Below are 23,884 nucleotides of genomic sequence, written 5' to 3'. Positions count from 1 at the left end.
AAAGGATTTAAATAATTGGAAAAAATTACAATTATCTCTATTGGGAAGAATCGCAGCTGTTAAAATGAATGTTCTGCCGAAGTTTCTCTTTTTGTTTCAAATGATACCTTGGAGGTCATCTAGTCCAACCCCCTGCTCAGGCAGGAAACCTTATACCATTTCAGGCAAATGGCTGTCCAGTCTCTTCTTAAAAACCTCCAGTGTTGGAGCATTCACCACCTCTGGAGGCAGGTTGTTCCACTGGTTAATTGTTCTAACTGTCAGGAAGTTTCTCCTTAGTTCTAGGTTGCTTCTCTCCTTGACTAGTTTCCATCCATTGCTACTTGTCCTGCTTTCAGGTGCTTTGGAGAATAGCTTGACTCCCTCTTCTTTGTGTTAGCCCCTGAGATATTGGAACACTGCTATCATGTCACCCCTCACCCTTCTCTTCATTAAACTACACATACCCAATTCCAGCAACCATTCCCTATATGTTTTAGCCTCATCTTTGTTGCTCTTCTCTGTACCCTTTCTAGAGTCTCGACATTTTTTACATCGTGGTGACCAAAACTGGATGCAGTATTCCAGGTGTGGCCTTACCAAAGCATTGTAAAGTGGTATTAGTACTTCACTTGATCTTGATTCTATCCCTCTGTTAATGCAGCCTAGCACTGTGTTGGCTTTTTTGGCAGCTGCAGCACACTGCTGGCTCATATTGAAGTGATTGTCTACTAAGACTCCGAGATCCCTCTCACAGTTACTACTATTGAGCAAGGTACCACCTATACTATACCTATGCATTTGATTTTTCCTGCCTAAATGTAGAACCTTACTTTTTTCACCATTGAATTTCATTTTGTTAGATAGTGCCCAGTGTTCGGGTCTGTCCAGATCCTTCTGTATCTTAAGCCTATCGTCTGGAGTATTGGCTATTCCTGCCAGCTTGGTGTCGTCTGCAAATTTGATGAGTTCCCCATCTATCCCGTCATCCAAATCATTAATGAAGATATTGAACAGCACTGGGCCCAGAACAGAGCCCTGGGGCACCCCACCACACACTTCCTTCCATGTAGATGCGGTTCCATTGAGGACCACACGCTGAGTACGGCCTGTCAGCCAGCTACGAATCCATCTGGTGGTAATGCTATCTAACCCACATTTTTCTATCTTATCAAGTAGTAGATTGTGATCTACTTTATCAAATGCCTTACTGAAGTCCAAGTAAATTATATCTACAGCATTCCTCTGGTCCACTAGTTTTGTCACTTGGTCAAAGAATGTAATAAGATTTGTCTGGCATGATCTGTTTTTGACAAACCCATGTTGACTTTTAGTGATGACTTTGTTTGCATCAAGGTGTTCGCTGATTTGTTGTTTGATTATCTTTTCCAGAATCTTCCCAGGTATTGAGGTCAGGCTGATAGGTCTGTAATTTCCTGGATCTATTTTTTTCCCTTTTTTGAAGATGGGAACTACATCAGCTCTCTTCCAGTCCTCTGGTAGTTCCCCAGTGCTCCAGGATCTTTGAAAAATATAGTTCAGTGGTTCTGAGATCACGTCTGCCAGTTCCTTGAGAACCTTGGGATGTAATCCATCTGGTCCTGGTGATTTGAACTCGTCTAGGCTGGACAGGTGCTCACTTACCATTTTCTTGCCTATCTTAACTTGCGTTTCTATTCTGTTTTTTATGGCACTGGTTTGGGTAGGTTGGACTGTTTTTTCCCTTTGTGTAAAGACAGATGCAAAAAATGAATTAAATAGTTCTGCTTTCTCCCTAATGCTTGTCACCTTCTTGCCACTTTCACCCACTAATGGACCAATCATTTCCTTAACTTTTTTCTTATTTTTTATATGTTGAAAGAAGCATTTTTTGTTATTTTTGACTTTGGTCGCAAGCCTTAGTTCATTTTGAGCCTTAGCTTTCCTCACTTCATCTTTGCAGGCACAGGCTATTTGCTGATATTCTGACTTAGTTATGTGCCCCTCTTTCCAATTCTTATACTTGTCCTTTTTATCTTTCAATTTATCAGAGAGTTCTTTATGCAGCCATGCTGGTTTCTTTTGAGAGCTGTTATTTTTCTTCTTTGTTGGTATTGTACTAGACTGGGCCTTTATTATCTCACTATTATGATGCCATGGTCTTAACATGGGTTAGCGATTGGCTTAATTTAACTAATAAAAGAATACTTCACCTTGAGGGTTGGGACTTGGTATATGGATGGCATGCATATTTGCTTTATGATAAAAAGGTGGATAGGGCTTTTAAATCTCACATTCTTAGAAGTGCCTTGCTGCGTGTCTGGAAAAAGTATTATTATAGGTTAATGATAAAATACCGATTTGGGGAATTCCCGGACACGCGATAGAAGGCGTATCTATGGGAGTGAGTTTGGATATGTTTTCCTATAAGGAATTACTTAGATTGGAAGGGAATAATTGGCAACTTAAATTATTAGATGAGTTAAAACAAGAAAACATAAGTTACTCTTGGTTCCAATATACCCAATTGAAAGCCAGGTGGAAGCTGGATCAGAAGGTTGGCATCACAACTACAGATGAAAACTTAGTAAAACAAATTAGAGATTTAAATCATGCGCATATAAAGAGGATATATAATGTTTAATTGAATTGGATTCGGAAATGGAATTAGTTAAAGATTGTATGATAAAGTGGGCACAAAATATCCAGGAACCAATTCCGTTGGATATTTGGGAGGTAATCTGGGTTAGAAATGTCAAATTTACTCAGGCTCAAAATTTAAGAGAAAATTTTTATAAAATGTTTTATAGATGGCATTTGGAACCAAAAAAGTTGTCTAACATGTATCCTAACTTACAGTCTAAATGCTGGAGATGTGGTAGTTTAGATGCCACTTATTTTCATATGTGGTGGACTTGTAGAAATATAAAAGCTTTTTGGATTAAAATTTGGTGGAACATTCAAAAGATTTTTAAGAGAAAGATAAAGTTTTCTCCACAATTGTTTTTATTGGGTATTGTTGTAGATTGTGATACTAAAGAAACCAATTTGATGTTGAATTTGATAACAGCAGCACGGTTACTGGTGGGACAATATTGGAAGAAGGATAGTTTGCCTACTATAGAAGAATGGGTACTTAAAGTATCGAATCTTGCAGAAATGTCTAAGATTTCTGCTTATTTGAAGGATCATTCACAAGAAAGATATATTTCAGTTTGGAGAAGATGGATAGATTATATTCAGAATAAATATGGGACTAAAAAGTTCCACTTAGCTTATGAGTAGATTTTAGAGGGATATTGTTGTTAGCATTGATTATTTTTGTTTGTTATTATTATTATGTTTTTAATAATTTGAATGTATCTATGTTAAAGGGGAGTTAAAGCACATTATCAATTTGGTTAATTTTATAATGGATAATTTTAGTTAGAATATGATTATTATATCTATAACCCTGTATTCAGCTCTGGGAAGTGGGGGGGAGGGGGGTGGTTTGGGGTGGGTAGGTTTTGGGGATATGTATTGTAAAAAATTTTTTTGTAAAACTCTTTAATAAAAAAAAAAAGAAGGGTTCTTCACAAGTAGCATTTATTTGCTAGTTTTGCAGCATCCAGGAGTTACATGATTGCCATTTATGACATTCCTAGAGGGCTCCACACAAGTAAATTTAATGGGAGAAGCTGGATTTGCTTAAGTACCATGTGATTCATTTAATGACCACAGCAAAAAAGGGTAATAAAATCTGATACAATAAAATCAGAAGCAAGATAATAGGCACAGTTGCAGTTTCGTTTAGTATCCGCTTCATTTAATAGTCCAGTAGTTAGTCCCAATTGTGGCTGCTAAATGTGCATTACCTGGATTAGCTATATTGCTAAACAATTCCACTAAAGGAAATCTCCCTTCAACTAACACAGAATGAAATGCCAAAATTGAAAAACCTAAAGAGGAAACATGGTAGCTTCCAATCACGAATTACCCGAATAAAATGCCTATAGCTTGAGATTCCTCCTTTCCTGTAAGTGGTGGCCAGGGATGAAGTCCAAGTTATTGAGAGTTCCTATGTCTGTAGCACGAACACCAACATAAACAAAACTAAGTTAATTTTTAACATAATGAACACAAGCCTCTATTTAAAAAAAAACACTGAGCAAAGTTCCTCTCATTCTTGATTTGGAGTAAGAGAGAGGTGATGGTGATTGTCCTGGACAGCCTTGTCAGAATTGGGAAGCTAAGCTGAACCAGACCAGGTTAGTACCATATGTTAAAGACATCCAGGGAAAGAAGAAGTGATCCGCTGTCCTTAAGGAACCATGGCTTGATTCCATAGAGCTGGACAATTCCTCTCTGATCTCAAACCTTTAGTTCTGAGGGGAGAATGTTGACTTGGATGTAGGCCTATAGCTTCAAAAGTTCCTGGAGAAAACAGCTTATCTAGATCTTTAATTACAGTCAGAGAATGAAAATAGTTTTGTCGCTGAGTATAGAACACAGCTAGGCTTCTCACAGCTGATATCTGCCAAGGTTGCAAAAATCTTATCTATAGTCTGGGCTTCAAGCCAAGTCTCTTTTAGACAATAACAAGTTGTAATATCAGGTTTAGCCACAAGATATTGCCCATACCGTTTAAGACGGGGTTTTTTAAGTCCAAAATTTTTATAATCCTTTTTCCAATTTTACTTCTTTTTTGTAAGTAACCCAAATCTTCAATAAAAATAAATCTTTTAGTCCTCAAATTTTAGAAAGATAAAAATCCAGTTAGAATCAGGTTATTCTTTCAGCATTTTAAACTCCCCTGGATAGTCAGTCGCCGCTGTTTTTAGAGGGTGGGATAGAATTTCCCTTCCCTCTCTCCACGGGGAGGGGGGAATACTTTGGGCAGCTTATACAGATAGAAAAATAGTTAGGATTGAAGAGAGGTTCAGATCTCACCCAGTCTCATCCACGCTGCTTTATAGTTGCCTGGTGGTAAGTTTGACTTTGGCTGTCTGCAACCTACTGACGGGCCATATTTCTATGGCCAGTCTTTCATCCGCTGGTTTGGAGTGCTGCCCCAAATCGAGTGGAAGGGCTACTGCCCTTCCATGATCAAGCAGGGGTCCCCTCCTTGCTTGTCACCCCTACAAGTTGTCTTTCGACCCTTTCCAGGGTCCCTCAGTGGTGTGAAATTGGGCATGGAAGACGGAGCTGACCTTCCAGCAGCTGCAGCGGCAAACCAGAACTCACTCAGTCTGTCTGTCTGTCTGTCTGTCTGTCTGTCTGTCTGTCTGTCTGTCTGTCTATCTATCTATCTATCTATCTATCTATCTATCTATCTATCTATCTATCTATCTATTCGTCCAGATATTAATTGGCTTGGTTGTATTTCTTCTCCTGAATTTGGACTTTAAAATCTTTTTTACTCTCATGAGGCATTCAGTTCTAACATTCTTCCTGACTTCTTTGTGCTTGATGTTTTCAGCTTGAAAGATGCCCACATATTTGTAGTGATCTTCATCCATGCTCTTCATGGAATTTCCATAGGGCATTTTGATTCCTTATTAGAGCTATGGTGGCACAGTGGTTAGAATGCAATATTGCAGAGACTTCCTGTTTGGCAGCCATCGGGACAACTGGGAAAAGCTGGTGCTTGGCTTTCCAGCTTGGTTTTTCTTTGTCTAGCGCACAGGTCTGCAACCCGCGGCTCTGGAGCCACATGCGGCTCTTTCAGCCGTCTCCTGTGGCTCCCAGTCCTCTGCCATGTGCAGTCCCCCCCAAAAAAAGTGGCACTAAAAAAGTTCAACCAATCAATTCAAATATGCAGGGTAGGTGCCTATCTCGCCTTGTCTCCACTCTTCAGTCAAACCCTGTTCTGCACATGCGTGCATGTACACGCATGCGCACGCATTTTTTGCGGCTCCCAGTTTTTCCTTTTGTGAGGAAACCGGTTCTGCGTGGCTCTTTCACTGTTTCAGGTTGCTGACCCCTGGTCTAGCGACACTTAAATGGTCGTAAAGTTGCCCTGGAGGGGCAATGAAGGAGATGGGATACTTCAGGAGCTCAGATCAGGGGGCACCCGATCAGAGTGAACTGTAGGACCCTCTGGAAAAACGAAGGAAAAGGCTGTTAAATCTATCAGCCATAGCTGTCTCCAACAGGAAGAAAAAGGACTATAAATCAGCAGAATTTAAACTGCATGCTGAAGCTGGGTGAGCAAAATTTTCTCTTTCTTTCTTCTTGAGGATTATTTATTTATTTATTTATTTATTTATTTATTTATTTATTTATTTATTTATTTATTTATTTATTTATTTATTTATTTATTTAGATTTATATACTGCCCTTTCCCGAAGGACTCAGGGCAGTTTACAGGGTATTTAAACAAGAAATACAAAAGTTAAAAACAATTTAAAAAATTACATCAATCCCTGAAAAAAAAAAGTAAAAACCCCAATTAAAATTAAAATTAAAATTAAAATTCTCAGCCTGGGCCAGAGAGCTCGAAGAGCCAGGTCTTCAGGTCCTGGCAGAATGAACGGAGGTCGGGGGCAGTCCTGAGCTCCATGGGCAGCTGGTTCCAGAGGGCAGGCGCACCCACTGAGAAGGCTCTCCCCCTGGGTGTTATCTGCCGGCAAACTTTTACCGGCGGCACCCTGAGCAGACCCTCCCTGTGGGAGCGCACTGGATGAAGGGAATTTGATGCTGGCAGCAGGTGTTCCCTCAGATATCCCGGACCCAAGCCATTTAGGGCTTTATAGGTCATCAGCAGCACTTTGAATCTCACCCGGAGGGCAACCGGGAGCCAATGCAGCTCGCGGAGTAGAGGTGTTACATGGGAGTATCGGGAAACCCCCATCACAACTCACGCGGCCGCATTCTGCACCAGCTGAAGCCTCCGAATGGACCTCAAGGGCAGCCCCATGTAGAGAGAGTTGCAGTAGTCTAAATGGGAGGTCACGAGCACATGAGTGACTGTGCGTAGGGCATCTTGGTCCAGGTAGGGTCGCAACTGGTGCACCAGGCGAACCTGGGCAAAAGCCCCCCTGGTCACAGCTCCTATATGGTCTTCAAAATTGAGCCGGGAGTCAAGGAGGACGCCCAAGTTGCGAGCCCTATCAATGGGGGGTAACACCTCACCCCCCATCGTTAAAGGTGGAATGGTCTGGTTAACCCGAGATGCCAATATGTACAGCCACTCAGTCTTGGCAGGATTGAGACGAAGCCTGTTTCTCCCCATCCAGACCTGGACCGCCTCCAGGCAACGGGACATCACGGCGAGGGCATCGCTGGGTTGGTTCGGGGTGGAAAGAAAAAGTTGGGTATCATCAGCGTACTGATGATACCCCACCCCGAAACCACGAATGATCTCACCCAGCGGCTTCATGTAGATGTTGAACAGGAGGGGTGAGAGAACCGACCCCTGAGGGCCTCCACAAACGAGAGGCCTCGGGGTGGACCTCTGCCCTCCCATCAACACCGACTGCGAGCGGCCCAGGAGATAGGAGGAGAACCACCGTAAAACGGTGCCTCCCACTCCCAACCCCCTGAGACGCCGCAGTAGGATACCATGGTCGATGATATCAGAAGCCGCTGAGAGATCTAATAGGACTAGGACAGAGGAACAACCCCTGTCCCGAGCCCGCCAGAGATCATTCACTAGCGTGACCAATGCCGTCTCTGTGCTGTGCCCGGGCCTGAAACCCGATTGGTATGGTTCCAGATAATCAGTTTCCTCCAGGAACAGAGGAAACTGATGCGCCACCACACTCTCAACAACCTTCACCAAAAAGCGAAGGTTGGAGACTGGACGATAATTATTTAAAACAGCCGGGTCCAGGACAGGCCTTTTGAGGAGGGGTCTCACCACCGCCTCCTTCAAGGCGGCGGGGAAGACACCCTCCTTCAAAGAAGCAGTTATTACTGCCTGGAACCAGCCTCGTGTCTCCTCCCGGGCCGCGTAAACCAGCCAGGAGGGGCACGGATCCAACAAACAGGTGGTGGAGCTCAGCCTCCCCATGATCCTGTCCACATCATCAGGGGAAACAGGATCAAACTCAGTCCAGATAACATGCTCAAGACCATCCGATTCCTCCACATCAGACTCCGCCCAGTCAGAGTCCAGACGGGCCCGGATCTGAGCGATTTTGTCCGTCAGATAATGACTAAACTCCTCAGCCCGTCCCTGTAAAGGATCCTCCCTCACCTCCTGGTTAAGGAGGGAGCGAGTCACCCTAAACAGGGCGGCCGGGCGATTATCTGCAGACGTGATGAGGGCAGCGAAATAATTAGACTTCGCCGTCCTTATCGCCGCACGATAAAACCTTATAAAGGTTCTTAACTGCAATCGGTCAGATTCGGATCGGCTGGATCTCCAACCGCTCTCTAGACCCCGTCTCCGATGCTTCATCTCCCGGAGCTCCGCAGAAAACCATGGAGCCCAGCGGGATCTGCGCTGGGTCAGAGGTCGCAAGGGTACAACACAGTCAAGTGCCCTGGCGGCCGCCCTTTCCCAGGCATCCACCAAGGCATCGACTGGGCTGTGGGTGAGGGCGATGGGTATAGAATGGACCGTTCCGGGTCCATTAGGCACCTGGGGCAGAACCACCTGGTCGGTTCCGCAGCCCAGCGGTGGGGGGGGTTGTAACGGAAGACCAGCCGCAGGAGATGATGATCTGACCATGACAGGGGGACAATGGTTGGTGAACCCCCTCCCAGATCATCCAACCACTGTCCAGACAGGAACACCAGGTCAAGAGTGTGACCCCCCACATGAGTCAGGCCCTGAATTACTTGGGTCAGGCCCATGGCCATCATAGAAGCCATGAACTCCCGAGCTAACTCAGACGGCCCTCCCAGTGAGGGCAGGTTGAAGTCACCCAGAACTATAAGCCTGGAGAACTCCACCGCCAACCCTGAGAGGGTGTCGAGCAGCTCGGGCAGGGCTGTTGCCACACAGCTGGGCGCCAGGTATGTGAGCAACAAACCCAACTGAGCCTGAGGGCCACATCTCAGGAGGAGGGACTCACTCCCGGCCATCTGGACAATGGTGGTCTCCTGTGGGCGTAAAGTCTCCCGAACAACCACCGCCACCCCACCACCTCTGCCCTGAGCCCGTGGCTGGTGTAGCATACGGAAACCTGGAGGGCATAACTCGGTCAGAGAAACCCCTCCCTCCGAGCCCAACCAAGTCTCCGTGATGCACACCAGATCCGCACATTCCTCCTTGATCAAGTCCTGGATGAGGGGAGTCTTGTTAACGATGGATCTGGCGTTAAAATAAACCAGCCTAAGCTCAGGGGCCTGATCACCCTCATCCACGGGCAAAAGGGTGCTAACTGGAGGGTCGGAGTGCGCCACCGCTCGAAGACAGCGGGGACGCGATCCCAGATGTTGATGTGGCCCTCCGTGCAACCACCTGCTGCAAATCCCTATCATCGTGGGGATTTGAAGCCCCACCCCGACATTCACAGAACCAGCAGCCTCCACCCCCAACCCCGTCCCGTCAGGACCTCCAACAGGCCCAGACTGAGTGCCGGTTAATAATTCTCAACATTTATAAATGTTGAGCCCCTGATTGGAAAGGATGGAAAGTAAAGACCCCCCAGAAGATTTAAGAGCGGCAAGTAATTATATAGGGGGGAAAGACTCTTTGTCAATGCTCATCCTGCAGCGTGCAGAACAACGGCCGGACAGGAACGAGAGACCCACGCAAAGGATTGTATGTGCTTTATTCTTCTTCACAGCAACCCGAAGCAGGAAAACAAAGTCAGCGTTGGCCGCTACCCGCAACCAACGCTGCTAAATACATGCCTATGGCACACACCCAAACCCCACCCAAACACGCCCACATACTCCCAACCCCTATATACACCCCACCCCTCCCCAGCAGAGCCTTTTGCTTCTTACTCCCTTTCCGTCAGGTAAGCCCGCACCCAAAGCCCTTCACCACCGTGCCCCACCCCCATGCCCCATCCCAAAACGGACCCCACCCGGCCCCTACATGGCCACCTGCACTGCAGCAGGAACGAGCCCGTCCCCCGACGAAAAGGCTGCGGGGCCTGCCGGCACCTGGGCAGGGCTGTCCTGCGCCTGTGCGCGCTGCACAGCTGTCTGTCTGTTGGGTCCGTGGTCCGGTAGTGGAATAGAGGCACCTGGGGCAGCAGCCGCCACCTGGCGGCTGCACGCAGCCGCGCCAACTGTCGCAGCATCCTTGCCGGCTCCACTGTCAACCAGTGTGTTCTGCGCCTGCGTGGCGACAAACGGGAGTCCCGCCGGCAGCAGCGCGGCCGGCTGCCATGAAATGGCCGTCCGGCAACTCTCCTGGGCCAGCGAGGAGCGGGGCGGTCCAGGCGAGTCTGTCAAGCCGTCAGGGCACCCGGCAACCAGGTCAGGAAGGGCCATAGGGGAGGAGAGGGCCCCCGTTGAATGTTGGCCCCACGGGGCCCGACAATAGGATATTGATAAATAAGCCAAGGAGGACATCTAGTGGTGAAAGAAGAACGAAATTTCTGATATACTGTTGTTGACTGAAGTTAACCTTGACAAAAGACACCTGCAATGATAAGACTGCCTTGTTGTGAGATTGAGATTCAAAGCTACTTTTATTGACTTTGGCTAAATTTAAACAGACGATGTTTTGGCTTTAGATTGTAAGCTGTAAAATGACGTCATCGAAAATTACTATATTCATGAAGAAAACGTCTTCTGCACCCTCAGTAGGACAATCCAGTCCTACAACACAGGGATCTATTGAAGCAATGTTGCATCGTGAAAAAATAAGTACTGCTCAAAGTGAAACACAGATTTCATGACTTCCGGATGGCAAGGTGTCGCCGGAGGCAGCCATTCTTCGGCTGTCAGCCTCGCGGCTCCGTAGAGCTGCCAAAAACAGCGCCGATCAGCTGTTTCGGCGGCTCAGAAGCCCCCTCCTCGGGAAAAGAGGAGGGGGTGAGCGCCCAGGTAGGGGTAGAGCTCTCCGGGGCCGCCAGAACTTAAAGTTTTGGCGGCTGAAGGATTGAGCCCCCCCGAAGCCTGGGCATGCTCTGGACTGCGAGGCGCCTCTGCTCCGGGTTTTTTGGAGCAGAACAGGGCATTCGCAACCATCCCTGCTAGCAAGGAAGAACTTCTGAGAACGAGGACGCAGGTAGAGCGATGCAGGAGATTTTGGTGAAGATGGTGTTTTGATCTTTAACTCAACGGATTTTGCTGAGCTCGTAAGTGGAAGTGCGTAGCTAACAATAGTGGGTGAAAATGGCGGCTATATCTTCTAAAGTTCCTGCTCTGGTGCAGCAGTCTTCGTTGAAAACTTTATTGTCCTCTGCACCCGTATCTGCATCAGCTTTTACAGTAAAAGATCTGCAGAATTTGTTGCAAGAGGCTATGGAAAAGCAAATGCAACAATTTGCTGAGATAATGGATAAAAAGTTGGAGGAGAAGTTAACAGAAAAATTAGCTAAGGTTATGGATGGAAAGATTATAGAACTGAGAGCAGACATTATATCTGCAATGCAAGGCATGGTTAAATGCATTGAGAATTTGGACGAAAGAGTGGAAGATCTTACTCAAAATGATATTAGACTGGAAGCAAAAATGACAGAAACTGAAAATGTGGTAGAGAAAATTGATTATGATTTGATTTCGACACAGTATTATCAGATGGAGTTTGCTTTAAGAATTAGAGGCTTAAAAGAAAATCCTAAGGAAAATTTGAAGAGAATGGTTTCTGAGGCTTTGGAGGGGGTGCTGAGACGACCAGCAGATGAAATAATGGAAGATATAGATAAAATTTTTCGTGTTAATTCTTGGATTGCAAGACAAAGGAAATTACCCAGAGATGTGGTGGTTTATTTTACAAAGAGAATGATTAGAAATGAAGTTATTCAGGCCTCCTACAATATTGATTTTGTAATTGCTGAGCAAAAAGTTCTGATTTTAAAAGAGATCCCTTCAAGAATTTTAAGAAAAAGGAAGGAATTTGCTTTTTTGACACAAGAATTGAGACGACGTGATATCAAGTTTAGATGGCAGATACCAGTGGGTATGGTGGTGACCTATGAAGGTATGAGGCATTGTTTTACTACGGTGATCCAGGCACGTGATTTCTACAGTAATGTTTTAAAAGCAGCCCCCATACCATCTTTGGAATCTACAAAGAAAAAAGGTGAGAGAGAGTCTCAACGCTACAGAGAGAATCTACAAGATGCTGAAGGGCTAACACAGATAGATGTGAAAGCTACAGGAATGGATCAAATTTCATTACCACCGGAGAAGGCCAGAAATTGGAAGAGGCATGCTGCTTCTGGACGAATGAATCAAGCTTGAAGACTTAGCTGCATAATTGCAGGAGATAATAATGTAATAAGGATTATGGGAATTGAAATTGTTAGAAGGACTAAATATTTGGGGATATATGTATGTATGTATATTTATGTTGTTTTAGCTTTAAGATGATTATGGAAGTGGATATTGTGTGTTAGGTATATACTTTGTGATATGCTTGGTGTAACTTTGGGAAAAAATATAGATGAAAGTTAACTTGTAATATTTTTATGGGTAATAATGAAACAGGTAATAGAAAATATAAGAATAATGTGATTATATAAAAAAATTTTAAGTTTGGAAAGTACTGTATGGTATTTTAAGTTGTATAATATATTAGGAGAAGGAAAGGTTGTATAAACTTGGTTTTAGTATGAATTTAAAGCCCAGTTGGAAAGGAGAATAGTTTTAGAAAATTGATATAAATTGTTTTATCTGTGATTGTTTTTGTTGGGTATTAGATTAAAAAGTATTATTTTGTATTTGAATAATTATTGATATGATATATATATGTTTGGAGTTTATCTATATGAGTTAAAGTGCGATAGTATAAATAGTTTAGGATTGTTTGCGTAAGTTAGATTATGATTGTTTGTATTTTTATACACTGTATTCAGCTCTGGGAAGTGGGGAGGGGAGGGGAAAGGGAGGGAGGGGTTGGGGAGGGTTGGGGAGGGGGAAGAGGGTGGGAGGGGAAGGGGTTGGAAGGGGTTTTTCTTTTTTTGTTAAAGATAAAATGTATTGTAAAACTTTTCAATAAAAAAAATTCATTAAAATTTCTTCAAGATCTTATGTTAAAAAATCAAGAGACTTTGGAGAGGAATCATTTAGAAATGCAAGAAAATCACAGAACTACACAAAGTAAACTGGATAAATTAAATGAAGAAATTTTGGATATAAAGGGAAAATTTGAAACAGAATCAAATGATAATAAAAAATCAACAGAAGATACACAAAATTGAAGAAAAAACAGATGACAATGATAAAATGATAGAAATGTTACTACAGGAAAATGAAAAATTAGAGAATGCCATTAAGATTTTAGAGATGGAAAAAGCGGAACATTATTTAAGATTTCAAAACATTCCTGAGGATAGAGAAGAAAACATAGCGGAGGTGATTATTGACATCCTGGAGGAGACTTTGAAAGCAGATCGAGGAGAAATTCAACTTGAGTTATATGACATATTTCACTTCAATTCAAGCTATGCAAGAAGAAATAAGCTGCCAAGAGAAGTACATGTATGGTTTACAACGAAGATAACAAGAGATGAAGTACTACGGAAAGTTAGAGATGAACCAATACAATATAAAAATAAAGAAATTGTGGTTTTAAAGAAGATACATAAGAGAGTTAGAGATACACGAAGACAGTACCATTTTTTGACCACGAAATTGATTGCCAATGGCATAAATTTTAGATGGTTGATGCCGGAAGGTATCTTAATAAACTGGAACAATACAAGGTATAGACTGGACTCAATTTGGAAAGCAGAAGATTTTGAAGTGAGGAATAGGTCAATTCTAGATGAAGGAGTAAAACTAAGTCAAGGGAAGAGTAAAGAGCAGAAACAAACAGAAGAGAGGACTCAAGGAGCAACTGCACAAACAGAAGAACAGAAAGAGAAAGATGACCAAAAGGGCAAGGATGAAGGACTTGCCAGAGAACAAAGGACTACTAGATCTACTAGACCAAAATATAAATAAATGGAAATGGATAAAGAAAATGGAATCTTCTCAGTAAACATAAATGGACTGAATTCTCCAATTAAAAGAAATAAGATTTTTAGGAAATTACGGAAATGAATTTGGATATAATTTGTTTGCAAGAAACACACATAAAAGTACTGCATCATAAATTTTTGTAATATCCAAAAATTGGGAAACTTTATTATGCATCAGCACAACAGAAAAAAAGAGGAGTCGCTTTATATATTAAAGAGACAATAGATTCTAAAATGGTATATTCAGATGAAGAAGGAAGAATTTTAATGGTAGAAATTTATCTGCATCAAAAGCAAATATTATTAGTGGCAATTTATGCACCAAATAATAATCAAGAAAAATTTTACAAAAACTTACATAGAAAAATAATAGAAATGGAGTATCAAAATGTTTGCTTACTAGGAGATTTCAATGCAATAATAGATGGAGAAATTGATTATAAAAGTAACAAAACAGGGAAAAATGGAAGAGGAAGATTACCTAAGACATTTTTTGATGTGATGGAGGAAATTGGAATTCAAGATGTTTGGAGGGAAGTGAATCCACAAAAATTGCAATATACTTTTTACTCAAATAGCCAGAAATCCTGGTCAAGGATTGATATGATTTCGATGACTGCCGATCTGAGGATGAATGTTTGGGACATTGAAATAGAAACAGGCATATGGGCAGATCATAATCCCTTGAAAATGACCTGGAAAGGAATACAAAAAGGGCCAAGATGGACTTTAAATCATTCTATATTAAAGGAAAAAGAATTTATAGAGTTAACAAAAAAAGAAATGGAATTCTTCAAAGAAAATAAAAAAGAAGATTCTACAGTACAAAATCTATGGGATACAGCTAAAGTGTATTTCAGAGGTATAGCGATAACGTATATGGCAAGGAAAAATAAACAGAGAAAACAGCAATATGTATTATTAAAAGAAGAATTTGGAAAGTTAGAATCAGAACTGCAAAGAAATCCACAAAAAAGTGGCAGAACAGATAAAAAGAGTGAAACAATTTTTTTTTAAATGCTAAGAAGCCGGGAAGATGGTTAGCTTATAAACTTAAAAAACAGGAAAAAATGATACATAATTTACTTGATAGGAAAGGTTATTTACAATATAAAAATGAAGAAATAAAAAAGATAGTTAAAGAATTATATAAGGAACTGTACGATAAATAGGAGACTTCAAGAGAGAAAACTGTAAAATACTTGGAAGAATGTAATCTTCCAAAGATTTCAGAGACATTTAAAAATATGTTAGATGAAGGGGTTACAATGATGGAAATAACAGAGGCCATAAAGAGACAAAAAAATGGGAAAACTCCTGATCCAGATGGACTTCTGGCAGAGTTATGTAAGAACTTACAAGAGATATTAAGTGAACCGTTGAAAGATGTTTGTAATGGACTTTTATTAGAAGCTAAAATGCCAATGACGTGGATTGAAGCAAATATTACTTTTATACCAAAAGAAGATTCAGATTTGACTCAGATTAAGAACTATAGACCAATTTCATTGCTCAATGTGGATTATAAAATTTTTACTTCAATAATGGCGGAGAGATTGAAAAAATACTTGGTTGAATTTATACACCCGGATCAAAATGGCTTTTTACCAAAGAGACGAATTAAAAATAACTTAAGAGTGATAATAGATGTATTGGAATACTATGAGTTACATCCAGGGAAACAAATGGCATTAATATTTTTAGACGCTCAAAAGGCATTTGATAATCTTTCATGGCAATTTATGATTCATCAATTACAAACAATGGACTTTGGACAGAATTTTATAAATATGGTAAAAGCAATATATAATAAACAAACAGCCAAAGTGATTGTGAATGGAGATTGTACTGAGAGCTTTGAAATAAGGAAAGGCACAAGGCAAGGATGCCCTCTATCCCCTCTGTTATTCATTTTCACTTTGGAAGTTTTAAATTGAAATATAAGACAAGATACAGAAATTAGAGGGTTGGGGATAAAGGGTGAAACATATAAACTACAAGCATTTGCTGATGATTTAGTATTTATTTTGGAAGAACCCTTGAAGATGATCCCAAAATTGTGGGGGAAAATAGAACAATATGGTGAAATAGCAGGATTAAAAATAAATAAGGAAAAAAAGAAGATAATAGTTAAGAATCTTATGGATAAGCAAAAAAGCCGAATGTCAGACGTAACAGAGGTACAGATAGTGAAAAAGGTAAAATATTTGGGTATATATTTATCAGCTAAGTGCTCAACAATAAAAGAAGATAATTACACAAGGTTATTGAAACAAATAAAGGTAGACTTGGAAAAGTGGAAGAATTTAAAACTGTCATTATTAGGAAGAATTACTACAGTTAAAATGAATATATTGCCTAAGATTTTATTTTTGTTTGAAACAATTCCGATAAAACTTGGGATTTTTTTTTTCAAGAGTTGAATTAAATTAATTTTGAAGTTTGTATGGCAAGGAAAGAAAGCTAGAATAAAGATGAAAACTATTATGTCGTGGGCTCTGATGAGCAGGAATGAAGACACACAGCTGAGTACAGAGAAACTCATTCTTTTATTAAGCTGGAACTGTACTGAGGACTTGGGGGCACCCTGCCACAATATGTAGCCAGACCCTCTGGTAGCAACCAATCAGATTGAACCCATGTTTGCCGCCCAAAGTTGACCAATTGCAGGACCGGAGACGTCTTGCACGCACGTGGTGAGGTACCAAAAGCCCCAGTACATAACACCCCTCCCTCCTAAGATCAGACTATAATACCCTTATTAACTTGACAATAGTCAAGGCTTATGACTCACTCCCAACAACCAAAATACTAAAATAATAATAATAATGCTTGTTAAGCCAAAGCAATTAGAATGATATTACACGACCTTTACAGACATGCCTTGTAGAATGGACTACAATGAGATTAAACAACGGCTAAAATAACTGGTCAATGCAGTATAACTACAAAGAGAAAAAAAAGTCTCAGTGAACATGCTTGACAGCAGTTACAAATTACCCCCAATTTCTGTATGTAGTAGTACAATGTCATAGCATTACACATCACTTTATTTTACAACATAGTCTGTAAGATATGCTGGGGGTTTGTGTGGTCTGGAGGAACACCTTGGAGTTCCAGTCACTTTGTGGTCTACCAGCTTACCCAGTGGGCTGGGTAGACCCATGTCCCCTTGTGCTCCATTGTCCAGGGGAGTTGAATTTCTCTGGCTAGCCTCTCCAGGTTGGCCCACCCCAGAGTCAGACTGTTTAGCAGAGTAGGCACAGCGGTCGCTGAGATTCAGCTGGTTTGCCTGGTCAGGGGTCCCATGTTGCACTTCTGAGCTGCCATGTTCCTCCTTGGAATCAAGTTCCACTGAGAAAGGAAAACCCTGGTGGTTCTGGTGTGGGCTGGCTTGGGCGCCAGCTTGAAGACTTCGGGAGAGACTTGTGCCATAGTCCTCACTTAGTGACCGTTCTGGAAACCTTTTCCTAAGTTGGTCAATGTGTCTTCTGACCAGTCGCCCTCCCTCCAACCCCACTTTATAAGATAGGGGTCCGGATTCTTTGATCACCTGACCAGGAACCCACAAGTTTCCAGGCCCATAGTTTCTGGCCCAAACCCAAGCACCTAATTGCAGCCCCCTTGGGGGTTTTGGTTTAGAGCCTTCAGATGCAACTCTGTCTGGATGCAACCTGTCCAGTTTAGTAATTAAGCGCCTTCCCCAATGAAGCTCAGCAGGACTTTTACCTGTAGATGTGCAGGGTGTAGTATGTTGACAGAGCAAGAAATCTGCCAGTCTATGATGCCAGTCACCTGTGATGATGCGCTTGAGTGCCTCCTTTGTTGGCCTCACCATGTGTTTGGCTTGTCCATTTGAAGAGGGGTGAAATGGTGCAGACGTACAGTAGTATGTCTGATGAGGTTAGCTCTGAGAAAAGCCTGAAACTCAGCAGCAGTGAATTGAGCCCCATTATCAGAAACCAAAACATCAGGCAACCCATGTGTTGCAAAGAGTTTTCTGAGCACCTGGATGGTCCTAGCAGTAGTCATATTAGGGACTGGAACTACTTCCAGCCATTTTGAGTGGCTATGCACTTCTACTATAAAAAGCTGTCCTTGAAAAGGTCCAGCATAGTCTATGTGAACCCTGGACCAGGGAGTATGTGTTTCCTCCCACCTATGAACTGGGGCCTGAGGCATTTCGGGCCTAGACCTCTGACAGGTATAGCAACCATGGACTTGATCCTCCACAGCCTTATCCAGACCAGGCCACCAAAGGTAGCTTCTAGTTAAGGCTTTCATCTGTACAATGTTTGGATGGCCTTCATGTAAGGATTGTAAGACTTTGACCCTCAATGATGTGGGGATAATGACTCTGTTGCCCCATAATATTCAGCCCTTATGTGCAGACAATTCATGTCTCCTGACAAAATAAGTTTGGAAATCAGGGCCTGGACTTTTTTCCAACCAGCCCATGTATACCCATGACAGAACTCTGCTCAGAATTTTATCTGTGGCAATCTCAGCAGCAATATCCCCAGCATGGAGGGGAAACTCAGGCAAGTCCTGAATGGACAATATTTTAGCAGCAGGAGCTGGATCAGGATCCATTAGTGGCAGTGGTAGTCTGCTGAGGCCATCTGCATTGCCCATTTCCTGCCCAGGTTTGTGAATTAACTTAAATTTGTATGCAGACAAAAATATAGACCATCTCAGCCTTCTTGGAGATAGTATGTGGGGAGTTTGCTTATCTGTTGTGAATAGCCCCAAAAGGGTTTTGTGGTCAGTGTAGACATTGAAATCCCTGCCATATAAATAATCATGAAATTTTTTGACTCCAGCCACTATGGCTAAGGCTTCTTTATCAATTTGGGCATAATTATGCTCAGCAGCAGATAAGGTTCTAGAATAGAATGCAATAGGAACTTGTTTCCCATTCTTCTCTATGTGGCTTAAGACTGCCTCCACCCCGTAGGGAGATGCATCACATGCAAGACATACAGGTTTAGACTCAATGTAATGAGTTGCAGTGGACTTTTCTGAAAGAAGGGCCTTAAGATCTTGGAAACTTTTTTCATGTAAGTCAGTCCATTTCCAAGGGGCTTTTTTATCAAGTAGCCTGTGGAGGGGCTCAGCTATTGTAGCCTTATGAGGTAGAAACGTGTGATAAAAATTCAGAAGGCCCAAAAATGCTTGCAGCTCTGCTTTTGATTTTGGCCTAGGAGCCATTTTGATGGCCTTTACTTTTGAATCAGCGGGGTGAATCCCACTAGCATTGATATGGAACCCCAAGAATTCCGTTGATGAGACCCCAATGCTACATTTGTTTTTCTTTAACTTGAGGCCCGCATCGCGGAGCCTTTGTAACACAGCCCTGAGCCTGTTGGACAATACTTCTGGGGATTCCCCAGCAATGAGAACATCATTAAAATAAGGACAGACACCCTGTATACCTTTAAGTGTGTGTTCCATAATCCCTTGGAAAATACGCTGACTCCAAACTGCAAACGTTTGTCTGATTGCCCCTCTATGAGTTACTATTGTTTGAGCCGCAGCTGTGGCCTCATCTACCAGCAGTTGCTGATATGCCTGTGCTAAATCAAGTTTAGCAAAAATGGTTCCCCCTTGCAAAGAGGCTAGAATATGCATGTTGATTTAAGGCTTTATTTAATGTGCATTTGTAGTCTGCGCAAATACAAACCTCCCCATTGGGCTTTAGTGGGGTGACAATAGGAGTTTCCCACTCCCCCCCATCAACAGGTTGTAATACACCCTGCTCTACTAACTTATTGATTTCAGAATTGATTTTGTGTTTTAAGGCAAAAGGAACTCTGCGAGGCTTGAGCCTAATCGGTACAACGTTAGGATCTAATTTAAAAGAAATTGGTGACCCAGTATAAGTTCCCAGTTTTGACTCGAAAACATCCACGAATTCCTCACAAACAGCCATGAGGTCTGCTGTCTGTGTACAGTTAATGCCTGTTATTTGAATGCCCAAAGCCTCAAACCAATTAAGTCCAATAAGACTTGTTCTTTGGCCCTCTACTATTATGACATCCAGGTGCCCCAAAAACCCTTTAAATTTCACCAATAAGGTGGCTTCACCCTTAACTTCGGGAGAAGGGCGGTATACAAATTAAATTATTAAATTAAATTAAATTAAACTTTAATGTGAGCATTCTGAAAATCTGTTAAAATAATATCTGAGGGCCTTAGTTTAGCCCACTGGTTGCTGCGTCTGCACACAAAATTGAATGTGTCATGCGAGATGATTGAGACCGCTGAGCCAGAGTCCAATTCCATTTTGCATGGAATTCCTTGTAGCTCTACCAAGAGCTTGAGTTTAGGCTTAAGGGGACGACGAGCCCCGGTGCAACAAATGCTTCTCTGGCTCCTGAAGAACCCCACACTAACTGGACCCAGGGCCCCAGTACCTCTCCTAGTCGGTTCCTCTGACTGGTGCTTGGGTGGCCTGTCTCTCTGGTGAGCTCTGCACACCACACGCGATGTGGCCAGTCCTTCCGCAAGCTCTACACATGGCCGAACGGTATCTGCAATTGGCGCGGGAGTGGTTGCCTCCGCACCCCTTACATCTAGGTAAGAGAACTGCCTTGTAATCATTCTCTTTTTGCTGGTTGCCGCGGTTTTGCACGCTTGGCTGTCTCTGGAGCTTGTTTATTTTGGGTTCTTTGTCTTCTGATGATTCTCTGCCGCATTTGGCGACCTCGTGGTGGACGGAATCTTCTATCTTTGGAGATTTGGTGGGCTGCACTGTTTGTACTGCACCTCTGGCTGCTTCGTCAGCCATGACCTCGTCCTGTGCTTTGGCGAATGTGAGATTTGGTCTGGCAAACAGTCTCTGCTGGAGGGTTCTGTCTCTCAGGCCACAGATGAGTCAGTCTCTCAAATGTTCCTCTAAATTCAAAAACTTGCAGAGGCGTGTGGCCTGCCTTAGGCCCACGATAAATTCTGAAGCTGTCTCTCCGGGAAGCTGCACTCATTGGTCGAATTTAAAACACCAGGCCATCTCCAACATTTTGGGTTGAAAATGCCTGGTCAGCTTCTTCGTTAGGTCAGCAAACGATACTGCTTCAATGGGCGTTGGTGCGAAGAGGTTTTCCGCTAGATCAAAAGTTGCTGGCCCACACACGCACAGCAACGTCGCAGCTTTTAGGCCTTCCTCTGCAATCTGGTTTGCTCGTAAATAGTTCTCCACTTGCGAGAGGTAAGACGGCCAATCTTCTGGATGTTTAATGTCGAACTCTCAGAGTTTGCTGACCTTCGGCATCTTTTCCTAGATTCCTGCATTCTTGGCTCCTGCTTCTTAGGCTCAGCGAATGCGTTCTCTGAGCACGCGGCTGCTATTGTAGCTTTACTAGCTGGCCTGGGGGGGGGGAAGATGCCTCTTCCCTCCAGCGAGTAATGCCAACCCCTCATGACTTCAGCCCTTAGGCGGTGAAGCAGGATCCCATCCTCGTCACCACTATTATGTCATGGGCTCTGATGAGCAGGAATGAAGACACACAGCTGAGTACAGAGAAACTCATTCTTTTATTAAGCTGGAACTATACTGAGGACTTGGGGGCACCCTGCCACAATATGTAGCCAGACCCTCTGGTAGCAACCAATCAGATTGAACCCATGTTTGCCGCCCAAAGTTGACCAATTGCAGGACCGGAGATGTCCTGTCTGGGTTGCTGGAGAACCATTTGTTCTCCAGCAATGCACGTGGTGAGGTACCAAAAGGCCAGTACATAAGAAAAACCTTGCAAGATACTAAGGAAAATGGAGGCTTTGGCCTACCTGAGTGGGCTTTGTATTATCAAGCATCTGTATTAACATGGGTGAAAGAACGGATAATGCTTAGGAACAAAAGGTTGTTATACTTGGAGGGACATGACTTATAATTGGGGTGGCACATTTTTTGTGGTATGGGAAAAACAAAATCCATAAGTATTTTCAAAATCACTGTATTAGAAATGCTTTGATAACAGTATGGGGAAAAATTAAAACGAAAATATATGTAAAAATTCCAGGGTGGTTATCAACAATTGAAGCTTTTTCACACACAAATTTGTTAGATTTTGAAAAAAACTTGGACATATAGAGATATTTTAAATATTGATGGGACATTAAAATCGAAACAAGAGCTGGAAAATCAGGGTATCAACATGTCATGGTGGATACGCTTACACATACAAAATAGATATGAAAAAGATATGAAACTGTATGGATTCTATAAAGAACAAACTGATAAGATATTATTAACTTCTGATGAGAAATTAATTAAGAAAATGTATAATTTTTGTTAATTGTAGAGATGGAAAGTGAACAAACTAAAGAGACAATGATAAGGTGGGCGAAAAACTTTGGTTATAATATAGAATTAGAAAAATAGCAAAAATTATGGGAGAGAAATTATAAATTGACAATGTCAACTGCGTATAAAGAAAATCTGTGTAAAATGTTTTATAGATGGCACTTGCCTCCAGCAAGATTAGCAAAAATGTTTAAAAATGTATCAGGTAAATGTTGGAAATGTAAACATAATTTAGGTATGTATTATCATATCTGGTGGACATGTGACAAAGTAAAGGCCTATTGGAAAAAAATACATGCTTGGCTAGAAAAAATATTAGGTGAACATGTAGTATTTAATCCTGAAATTTTTTTATTAGGTATAGTACCAGAAAAGATTAATAAGCAAAACTTATATTTGGTTTTACGTATTATAACTGCCCCCTTCATGGATTACTGCCTTGTTGTGGCGAAGGGGCTTGCGTAATTCAATGAAGCTATGAGCTATGCCGTGCAGGGCCACCCAAGACAGAAAGGTCATAGCAGAGAGTTCTGACAAAACGTGATCCACTGGAGAAGGAAATGGCAACCCACTCCAGTATCTTTGCCATGAAAACCCTATGGACAGTACCAAAAGGCAAAATGATATGACGCTGGAAGATGAGCCCCTCAGGTCGGAAGGCGTCCAATATGCTACTGGGGAAGAGCAGAGGGCTAGTACTAGTAGCGCCAGAAAGAATGAAGCGACTGGGCCAAAGCCGAAAGGACGCTCAGCTGTGGATGTGTCTGGTGGTGAAAGGAAAGTCCGATGCTGTAAAGATTTTTTCTCCATAGGAACCTGGAATGTAAGATCCATGAATCGAGGAAAGCTGGACGTGGTCAAACAAGAGATGACAAGACTGAACATCGACATCTTAGGTATCAGCGAACTAAAATGGACAGGAATGGGTGAATTTAATTCAGATGACCATCAGGTATACTACTGCGGGCAAGAATCCCTCAGAAGAAATGGACTAGCCTTCATAGTCAATAAAAGAGTAGGAAAAGCAATACTGGGATACAATCCTCAAAATGACAGAATGATCTCAGTTCAAATCCAAGGCAAACCATTCAATATCACAGTAGTCCAAGTCTATGCCCCAACCATGATGGCTGGATGAGGAATTCTGGGAGTTGAAGTCCACAGGTCTTAAAGTTGCTAAGTTTATAAACCCCTGAGCTAGCTGGTCAGTCCTTCGTTTTGTTTTGTTTTTTTAAGCTGCCTCAGGGGTGTCATGTGTCACAATGTTGCAACCCAGACTGAAAGGCTCTGGCAATTGCAAAAAGCTTTAGCTTTAAAATTAAACCTGTTTATCTTCAAAGAAAACTTTCTAAAAGCCATAGACAGACTCAAGGGGGTAAAACATTTGTTTAAAGGAATTAAACCTACAGAAGTCAACACTTTGGACTCATTCCTAGCCTAAACTACAGACTAAAATATTCCAATAACCAAAGCACACAAAGAAGCATCTGAATTACAAAACACTGTAAAAACTGTACAAAAATCCTTATGGTAACCCAATCAAGCTGCCAGATGATCCAGAACTAAATAAACTCACCTCCTTTCCAACATGCCGACTTTTCAT

Source organism: Vipera berus, assembly GCF_964194415.1.
Source record: "Vipera berus genome assembly, chromosome: 2".
Taxonomy (NCBI): domain Eukaryota; kingdom Metazoa; phylum Chordata; class Lepidosauria; order Squamata; family Viperidae; genus Vipera; species Vipera berus.
Note: the sequence above shows the minus strand (reverse complement) of the source record.